We start from the raw sequence: 7,805 nt of genomic DNA, 5'->3' as shown, positions 1-7,805 counted from the left end.
TGTTTCACAGTTGGTTTGATGTTGCCTGGAGGCTTTTTGTTGACATCCTTTATTGGATGAGTAGCTTCTATTCCAAGATTTTGGGAAGGGGTTGTTTTTTTTTTTTTTTTTGTTAAATCAGTGATAAACATTCAATTTTGCCATATTTTTCTGCCTCAAAGGAAATGATAATATTTCATTCAGTGATTTTTAAATGTTCAACCAAAATTATATTAGTCTAATGAACCCCACTGCATTGTGATATATATTAATTTTCATACATTGCTAGATACAATTTATAAATTTGTTTTTCATCAGTGTTAATTGGGCTATGGGCTGGTATTATTTTTTCTTTTTAACATCTTTTTCTGATTTGTGATTTTGTTTTTAGTGTAATAATACATTCTTCACAGACTAAGTTGGGAACTATTACCTTCTCTTCAATTTGAAGGAATTTGTATAGAATTGGCATTATTTCTTTTTAAAAATGTTGGTGGAATTTATCAGTAAAGACTTCTAAGCCTGGAATTTGTTTTGTTTTTGTGTGGGAAATTTTTAACTACAAATTAAATTGCTTAAATATGTATTAGATGACCAAGGCAAATGTTCACATAGTCTACTTATCTTTAGTATCTATAGTGATGTCTCCTCATTTTTGATGTTGCTGATTTGTATTTTATTTTATCCTTTCTGATGAGTCTGACTAGGAGGTTATCAATTTTATTGATATTTTCAATAAATGTTAGTCATTTGGTTGCATTTATTTTTCTCTTTTTTTTCTCCTGCTATTGATTTGATTGATTTTTCCCCCTTTCTCTTGTTTTTATAGTTTCTTACTGTAGAAGCTCAGGTCATTAACTTGAAATCCTTTTCTTTAGGCAAATACATTATAAATTTCCCTCTTAACATTGCTTTTATTTTTCCTGGGATATACTTACTGATCTGAAATATACTTTGTCTTGCATTAACTTAACTCCTCTAGATTTCTTTAGATTAGTGTTGACATGTGTAGTGAGTTTGAATAGTGTGTCCCCAAAATTCATATATAGCTAGTACCTCAAATGTGAGCTTATTTGGAAACTGGGTCTTTCAGATGTAATCAACATAAGGGTCGAGATGTGATCATTTTGGAATAGGGTGAATCCTAAGTCCTCCTTATAAGAGACAGAAAAAATCACACAGAGATGGGGAAAAAGAAGATCGTGTAAAGATATAGGTAGATATTGTGGTAAAGTTGCTATAAGCCAAGGAATAACAGGAGCAACCTGAAGCTGGAATGGGTAAAGTGGAATTCTACACTAAAGGCTACAAAGGGATTGTAGCCCTACCAACACCTTCATTTCAGACTTCTGGCCTTCAGAATTGTGAGAGTAAATTTATGTCGTTTTCAGTCACCAAACCTGTGGTAGTTTGGTATGGCAGTCCTAATACAGAAGGGTATAAGTTCTATCTTCTCTCTCTGCTAATATATTTGTGTCTTTATATTTTAAATGGATTTACTGTTGGCAACCTGTAGTTGGGGTTTACTTTATCTAGTCAATCTGTCAATCTCTTCCTTTTTCTGGGACGAATTTAGATCATATAAAATTGAACATAATTTTTCAATATGAGTTGGTTTAAATCTAACATTTTGTTGTCTATTTTCTTTTTCTGTATTATTTTCCTCTTTTGAATTGTATATTTTCATTATTTCATTTTATGTCCTTTGCAAAATTACTGCTATACTGTTTTAAGTGAATGGCTTTGATGAGTCTTGGTGTATTTTTTTTTCAAAAGCTGTTTCTTGTACCTTTAAGTTCATTGAGCTTTTTGGAAATGTGAATATATAGTTCTCACCTCAAGTTAAGAAAATTTTCAGCCATTATTTCTTCAATGTTCTCTTTCTTTTTTTGTTGTCTCCTGCTTTGGGGATTTCAATTACCTGTATATTAGATTTATTAATGTTGTCCCACACTCCACTGATGCTGTGTTTATTTTTAAATCTCTTTGTTCTCAGTTTTTTTTATTTTAGGTAGTTTCTATTACTGTGTTCTCAATTTCACTGTTATTTTCTCTTTGGTGTCCAATCCCACCCAGTTTTATTTTTCATCTTATCTCAGATGTTGTTTTCACCTCTAGATATATGATTTGGGGCTTTTAAAAATATCTCCCACATATCTACTGAATATAATCAGTGTTTCCTTTAGCTTCTTGAACATATGGCATGAAGTTATGATAAGTGTTTTAATATCTTTGTCTATTAAATCCTTTTTATTTCTGGGTCAGTTTCAATGATTGTTTTTCTGCTTATAATGAATCTTATCCTCTCACTATTTTCCATTCCTAATTTTTTGTTAGATGTCAAACATTGCAAATTTTACCTTGTTAGGTGCTGGATGTATTTTCTTACTCCTTATATATTTCTTGAGTTTTACTCTGGGATACAGTTAAGTTGTTTAAAAATAGTTTGATTTTTTCCCAGATTTTACTTTTAAACTTTCTTATAGTGAGGTTAGACAAAATTTATTGTAGGTTATGTTTTACATACTAAGCAAACCCTTCCATGTACTTTGCTTAATATCCCATAAATGCTGAGGTTTTCTAACCTGACTACTGAAAATAAGAATCACTTCTAGCCTTGTGTGAGCTCTGGGATTTCCCCCTCTAATCTTTTCTCTCTTTAGTCTTGAATTGTTTCTTCACATGTACATATTGATCAGAACTTCAGTCAAGAAGACTGCAGATCTCCAGAATTCTCTCAATGTAAAAACCTTCTATTTTCTAGTCTCTGGTCTGTGAATTCTAGCTCTGTTGGCAACTCACTTTCATCTCTTCAACTTAGGAGAGCTCTGGGCTCTAGCTGGCTCTCCCTGCTTACAAGGGAACTGGGATCTTTCCAGGCATTTAAGTCGGACAATCATAAGACTCATCTCATTTGTTTCCCATTTTGTAAATATCATGGTTTTTATTTCTCATCTCCATTGTCTTGAAATATGACTGTTTCATGTATTTTTTTTTAAAGATTTATTTATTTATTTATTCATACAGAACTGGGGTACAGGCCAGAGATGCGGAGGGTGAGAGGATTCACCAGAGACAGAGCAGGGAGCAGAACAGGCAGATCGATGAAGTACACTGCTGAGGGGAGCAGCGGGCGGGTCAGGAGAGGTCTGCCACGCCATGTGGTCACCTCTGGGGCAGGCGGGAATCGAACTCATGCGGAAGTGGCTTTAGCTTCTTAGTGCTGTGCTTTAACCCGCTGCACCACCAGGGAGGGCCTGTTTCATGTATTTTATCTGGATTTTTCTTACTTGTTTTGGGCCAGAAGGTAGCTGGCAACAGAAGTCATACCCTTGTCTTATTCTTAATCCATTCTTCCACTCCCTTCTTCCCTCTTTAACCCTGCTGCGGTAGACCCTTCCTTTAGAGCAGCAGGAAACAATGAGAATGGTGACTAGGTACTGGTCCTTGAAGTCAAACATACCATAGTTCAGACTTGGCTCTACTAGTTTCTTGTGCAATATTAGCCAAATTATTGTGATGATATGAGCCTCAGTTTCCTTATTTAAAAAAGAGGAAAATGATACCTAGTTTAGGGTTGCTGTGAGGATTAAATCCGGAAAAGCATAGAAACTAACTAACACCATGTAATGAGCTCAATAATATAATTCAGTGACTGCATGACCAAATGAATTCAATCAGGATTAGTTTTTTTAATTGCCTAAAATCTCTTCATTGCCTGCTCCAGCTTTGTTCTTAAGGAAGAGTCTACCATTACACTTGAGATCCTGGAAAGGGGGCTATGACTGGCTCTAAATTTCTTGCACCAACAGAGAAAAGCAGTCATGTGGAGAACTTCCAATAGCACATACTAGAAACATCATGGACATTTGGCTGCATGAAGCATTATAATGATCTTTTCTTTGCGGCAGATTGACTTTACTAATTAGGTTGGGTTTGAGCCAATGTTAAATACAGTTTGCATGTACAGAACGCAAACCAATTGGCAGAAAGGAAGAACTCAGAAACATTTTTGGTACTAGGACAAGCCAGCTATGATTAAAGCTTTGCTTCAGATAATCCTTTCTCTCTCCCCTGGTCTCCATTTTTATGAGCTACTTAAACATTAGGGATATTAACCCTTTAATGTAGTTGTTGCCAATATGTTCTTCCATTTGTTATTCAACTGTTTTAAAATTCAAGTCTGTTTAAAGCATTTTTTATATTACTTTTTATTTTTTTACAGAGAATTTTAATTTTTTTTTTTAATGCAAACTATGGTTCTTTGCTTTTGCAATTTTTTCTGCTTTAATCCTAGGTGGGGGGAGCGGGGGTAGGATTGAGTGATTGTACAGACACTGTCATTGTATTCTTTCAGTTTTTAACATTTTACCTCTTATTTAAGCTGGGATTTATTTTGATTTTGATATGTGGTGTTAGGTGAGAAGGTATTGTATTTCAGGTCATTAACTCTAGCTGCTATTATTTTCAAGCCTTGCAATCTCAATGCCTTCACACAGCAAAGCCTTAATTCTCATTGATGTCGAGCCCAGTGAATGTGAGATGGCATTACTGAACAGTATGCCTCCATGCTGTGACTCAGAGACCTAGACGGCTTCTGACTGCAATTCTACCATTGCAAAGTGTTTTGCTTCCAGTGGAGGATGCCATAGAATATTTGGTTGTCACTAACTGCTTCCTTTTTCTTTAAATCCTAATTGTATTTTTCAAATAACTAATCAATTATATAAACTGGAACCATTTACTTATGAAGTGTGAAGTTGTTATGGGTGTACTGTCATTTGTACCATTTTGTTCCATTAGATACTGTAGTAGATGACTTTTCAAGCTAGCTTTTACATTATGTTTTAATATCTTCTAAATTGACCTCATCATTATTTTTCTTTTTCAAAGTTTTCTTGGCTATTACATACTAGGTCATTTCCTATACGATCTGTTAGCTTTATTAGCATCTCAAAGAGAGCACTCACCTCCTGGGGTTCAATTAATACCTCAAGTAGAGACCATCTACTCTGGACTGAATGTCTCACCCCTAAATTCATATGTTTGAGCCTTAATGTGATAGCATTTGGAGATAGAGACTCTTGGAGTACTTAGGTCATGAAGGTAGAGCCCATAATAGGATTAGTGTGCTAATCCTAAGGAGAGGAAGAGAACTAGCCCCCTCTCGCACCACTATATGAGGACACAAAGAGAAAGCACCTTTCTACAAGCCAGGATGCAGGCCTCACCAGATAACATATCTAGGACCATCTTGAACTTGGACTTCCAGCCTCTAGAACTGTGAGAGATAAATATATTTGTTGTTTAAGCTAAGACCATGTCTAAACCCATATCTCCATCTTGTATTACTTTTCTAAACCCCAAGGCGACATTTCCAGGTACCTGACATGCAACTAGAAATATTTGGGATTATGATGCCTCTGGAGAAAGCTACATTATGTAGCAGCCAAAAAGCTGATGCTTCAAACTATTCCTCCATTTCCTTTCAAAACCAGAAGTACTAACCTGTTAGAAGTGATAATTCCATTTCTTCTTACTAGGGAGAGCTTGCTCCATTAGTAATGAAGATAATCACTCCTATCACTCCTAGTATTTGAACACCTGTCTGTTCTGGGCATTTCTGAACATATTTGACTTTCACAACTACCTGGCAAGATAACAACTGGTTACTCTGGTATACAGATGAGAACTCATCTGTATTAGAAATGACAAGTCATTTACTTAGTGATACAAAACTAATGAAGAATAGAACTGGGGTTTAAACCTAAGTCAATTGACTCCAAAGTCTGCACTTCATCTACTCAATCCTGCTATATCTATCATCTTTCAGAATAGTTAAGGATATTCTGAATATGCAAAAGGTTTTGAATAAAATTGAAATTACTCCACATATGGAGGTGTGAAGATATATCACAAAATTATATAGCTATGTAAATGACTGACAAATTAATAAACTTTGAGAGCAAAATAAAATTGAAAATTATATTGAAAACTTGTTGTCTGGGAGGGATGATGGTCCATCTGAACAGGGTAGTAGAGGCAGAACTTAATTTAATTTAATTCTTGCTGAAAGTGTGGTAATGTGTTTGGTGAATTGCGAACCAATTGGCTAGAATATTTAAAACTGAGTTTCCGGGCATTAGACAATTGCTTATATTTGAGCTTTGCTTTGGCATATCAGCTGTTAAAGAAACCTTCTTCCATAATACAAAGTACAGAGGACTTCGTTAAAAAGTCTTAATAATCCTTGAGCTAAACTTGAGTTAAGAGCGAGTTGAAGTATGTCACTGTAGAAACCAGTTGGCCTTGTAGATGGCTGAAGTTCAAATAAGAAGCAAAAATATTTTATCTGCGTCAAAAGAAGTAATTTGTGTTCTAAGGAGCTCCCTGTTTCATGGTATTCAACTTTCTATGTATTAGAATCTTAAATACAGAGAGAAGTTGTTGCCCTAATTGACTCGGGATGGTCATGAACCTAGGTGACCACACTCTTTAACTCTGAAGACTAACTGATTCCACAATGGGTTATGCTGCTGATATGTTGGGTTAGGAAGCAGACAGAGTTCTTATTCATAGATCATATTGCAAGAAAAATGCTTGGAAGGCAGAGTAGAATGGATTTAAGACTGGCTATGTTCTCTCTGATGCCCTTTGCCACTAGCATAAGTCTCCCACACAGCTAAGGAGAGTCTCAGACAAAAGGGAAAACTCTAGTGTGTTTGGGATTTGCTGAGCACAGAACTATTTCTGCAGTGTTCGGAGCACAAGAAACAAGTATGCATTCTGCCTAGTGTGCTGGTTCCCTTAATGATTACATCCATGTGTATTTTAGAACTTCAGTCTTCTGTTTCTTATTCATTTACACTTTATACTTCAAAAGATTGTTTTGTAAGAGCTACTCAATGCACAAGAAGTCTCATGAGTTTTTCTTCTAAATGAGCCAGCAACTTTCCAAGAATCAGGAAGCAGCAAGTTGCCAAGAATAAATAAATGAACTCCAGAAGGTTCAAGTTTGGTTTAAAACTCTGTTAAGGTTTTAAGTAGGTTCTATATCTGGCTTAACTCCATGTCCTTCCCTAAGACATAAACCATAGGAGAGAATGCTATTCCTGGCATGCAGCCTTTTCCCCTAGCATTTTAATGCTCATTTCCCATAATGATTAATTAGAAAAACTTAGCAAAATAGCCATTAATACAATGACATAAGGACAAATTGGTGCATAGTAGGATAGCTTTTGCTTGCCTAAAAGTTAGGCAGCCTTGGGCATGGATCTGTTGTTTGGTGAACAAAGTGAATCTTGTCTATTTGTACCTCAGTTTCCTCAACTATGAAATGAAGAAACAGCAGCAGATGGTTTCAAATTCTCTCGTAAAAGTTCAAAAGAACCCTTTATCTACTAGAGGCAACTAGTCTGGGATTTCAGGACTGCTGATCAAGATTGGAATTAATTAATGATGTTCATGTCCAACCATAAAGTATACTTCTTTAAAAAATAAAAATAGGCTAGAAATAGGGCTGTCAAAAGAAATAGATGTGGTGGAGAAAAAGTGTGTGTATGTGGATATCTTGGGTAAAGCTACAAAGATACCATAAACATGATGTCTTATACTGCAAACATGTCTCGCAGCTCTGGAGGATAGAAGTCATTGATCCGAGTGCCAGGGTTGTGGGGTGATGGTGAGGACTTGTGTCCTGGCTGGTAGTCAGCTGTGCCTTGCTATATCCTTCTTGACTCAGAGTGAGTTTTAGTCTCTTCATATCCATACAAGGACACCCATCTCATCATGGATGTTCCACCCTCTGACCTCATCCAAACCCTATT

Source organism: Condylura cristata, unplaced genomic scaffold, assembly GCF_000260355.1.
Source record: "Condylura cristata isolate star-nosed mole 26May11 unplaced genomic scaffold, ConCri1.0 scaffold00023, whole genome shotgun sequence".
Lineage (NCBI taxonomy): Eukaryota > Metazoa > Chordata > Mammalia > Eulipotyphla > Talpidae > Condylura > Condylura cristata.
This window is presented reverse-complemented; position numbering follows the sequence as displayed.